Source organism: Bison bison, unplaced genomic scaffold (genome assembly GCF_000754665.1).
Source record: "Bison bison bison isolate TAMUID 2011002044 unplaced genomic scaffold, Bison_UMD1.0 scf7180017864452, whole genome shotgun sequence".
NCBI classification, from domain to species: domain Eukaryota; kingdom Metazoa; phylum Chordata; class Mammalia; order Artiodactyla; family Bovidae; genus Bison; species Bison bison.
In genome coordinates, this window is record NW_011495014.1 from 6398873 (window position 1) to 6401980 (window position 3108).

Below are 3108 nucleotides of genomic sequence, written 5' to 3' on the forward strand. Positions count from 1 at the left end.
CAGAAAAGCAAAATGGCTGTCTGAGAAGGCCTTACAAGGAGCTGTGAAAAGAAGAGGAGTGAAAAGCAAAGGAGAAAAGGAAAGATATATCCATTTGAATGCAGAGTTTCCAAAGAATAGCAAGGAAAGATAATAAAGCCTTTCTCAATTATCAGTGCAAAGAACTAGAGGAAAACAACAGAATGGGAAAGACTAGAGATCTCTTCAAGAAAATTAGAGATACCAAGGTAACAGTTCATGCAAAGATGGGCTGAATAAAGGACAGAAATGGTATGGACCTAACAGAAGCAGAAGATATTATAAGAAGAGATGTCAAGAATACACAGCAGAACTGTACAAAAAAGATCTTCATAACCCAGATAATCATGGTCATGTGCTCACTCACCTAGAATGTGAAGTCAAGTGGGCCTCAGGAAGCATCACTATAAGCAAAGCTAGTGGAGGTGATAGAATTCCAGTTCAGCTATTTCAAATCTTAAAAGATGATGCTGTGAAAGAGCTTCATTCAATACTCCAGCAAATTTGGAAAACCCAGCAGTGGCTACAGGACTGAAAAATGTCACTTTTCATTCCAGTCCCAAAGAAAGGCAATGCCAAAGAATGCTCAAACTACCACAAATTGCACTTATCTCACATGCCAGTAAAATAATGCTCAGAATTTCCAAGCCAGGCTTCAACAATACACGAACAGTGAACTTACAGATGTTCAAGCTGGATTTAGAGAAGGCAGAGGAACCAGAGTTCAAATTGCCAACATACACTGGATCATCTAAAAAGTGAGAGAGTTCCAGAAAAACATCTATTTCCACTTTATTGACTATGCCACAGCCTTTGACTGTGTGGATCACAATAAACTGTGGAAAATTCTTTAAGAGATGGGAATACCAGACCACCTGATCTGCCTCCTGAGACATCTGTATGCAGATCAGGAAGCAACAGTTAGAACTGGACATGAAAAAACAGACTGGTTCCAAATAGGAAAAGGAGTACGTTAAGTATTGTCACCCTGCTTATTTAACTTCTATGCAGAGTACATCATGAGAAACGCTGGACTGGATGAAGCACAAGCTGGAATCAAGATTACCGGGAGAAAATAACCTCAGATATGCAGATGATACCACCCTTACGGCAGAAAGTGAATAAGAACTAAAGAGCCTCTTGATGAAAGTAAAAGAGGAGAGTGAATAACTTGGCTTAAAGCTCAACATTCAGAAAACTAACATCATGGCGTCTGGTCCCATCACTTCAAATAGATGGGGAAACAGTGTCAGACTTTATCTTTTTGGGCTCCAAAATCACTGCAGATGGTGACTGCAGCCTAGAAATTGACGCTTACTCCTTGGAAGGAAAGTTATGACCAACCTAGACAGCATATTAAAGAGTAGAGACATTGCTTTGCCACCAAAGTTCCATGTAGTTAACGCTATGGTTTTTCCAGTTGTCATGTATGGATGTGAGAGTGGTATGGGGAGGGAGGAGGGAGGTGGGTTCAGGATGGGGAACACATGTATACCTCTGGTGGATTCATTTCGATGTATGACAGAACCAATACAATATTGTAAAATTAAAAAATAAAATAAAATTAAAAAAAAAAAAAAAGAAAGCTGAGCACCGAAGAATTGATTCTTTTAAACTGTGGTGTTAGAGAAGACTTTTGTGAGTCCCTTGGACTGCAAGATCCGCCCATTCCATCCTAAAGAAATCAGTCCTGAATATTCGTTGGAAGGACTGATGTTGAAGCTGAAACGCCAATGCCACAGCCACCTGATGCGAAGAGCTGACTCAGTTGAAGACCCTAATGCTGGGAAAGATTGAAGGCGAAAGGAGAAGGAACGACAGAGGATGAGATGGTTGGATGGCATCACTGACTCAATGGACATGAGTTTGTGTAAACTCCAGGAGTTGGTGCTGGACAGGGAGGCCTGGCGTGCTGTAGTTGGACACGACTGAGTGACTGAACTGAACTGATACTTTTACCATTTCTGTGATGTTTATTGCTTTGTACCAATGCAGTTTTTCTTCTGATATAATTTTTCCTTCTAGAAGGTATTCTTTTACCACTAATCTTACCACAAGTCGGCTAGTAATGAATTCTCTTGGCTCTGTTTGTCTGAAAAAGTCTCTGATTTGCCTGAACACTTTAAACTTTTACTGTATAGTGAATCTTTGACAGCTTTTTTTTTTATTTTGTTGTTGTTGTTACTGTTTTTTAAGTACTTGATGAATATGGCACATTGTATATATACTGGCATAGATTCTGATGAATTTGACTATAATTTGATTATAATTGGTGTCTTGGTATGGTTTTATTTTTATTTTTTTCAGTGTGAACTTCATTGAAGTTTGCATATCTCTGGATTCAAAAAATTTAAGTAATATTTAGAAAATATTTAGACATTATTTTTGAAATTATTTTCTTCTCCTGACTCCTCTCCCCATTGACTCTAGTTATATGAAGTTATATGTATATTTGATCACTTAATTGTTGGAGAGTTTCCATTGCTATATCCTCAATTTCACTGATTTTTTTCTTGTTTCTTTTGGTAATGCTCATCTCATCCTCTGACTCTGTTCTCTTGACTTACCCTTAGTCTCATCAGGTATAGAAAGAGAGATATATATTTCAGTTGAGATGCTATATTTACATACCTACAGTTTGATTTGGATCTTTTTATATCTTCCACTTCTTTCTTCATCCCTTCATGTTTTCCTCTACCTTTTTGGATGTGGGTAGTATATTTACAATAACTGTGTGATGACCTTTTATGCTCTTCTAGCTGTTTCTATTGAATGATTTTTCACCTGCTTTTTAAAATACCTAATAATATTTGGTTAAATGACGGATGTTGTTAGTTTTGTGTCTTATGGTCCTAGATTTTGTTGTAGTCCTTTAAAGATAGCTGGGTTTTGGTCTAGAAAATAATTCACTTCAGTTCAGTTCAGTTCAGTCACTCAGTTGTGTCTGACTCTTTGCAACTCCATGAATCACAGCACGCCAGGCCTCCCTGTCCATCACCAATTCCCAGAGTTCACTCAGACTCACGTCCATCGAGTCAGTGATGCCATCCAGCCATCTCATCCTCTGTCGTCCCCTTCTCTTCCTGCCCT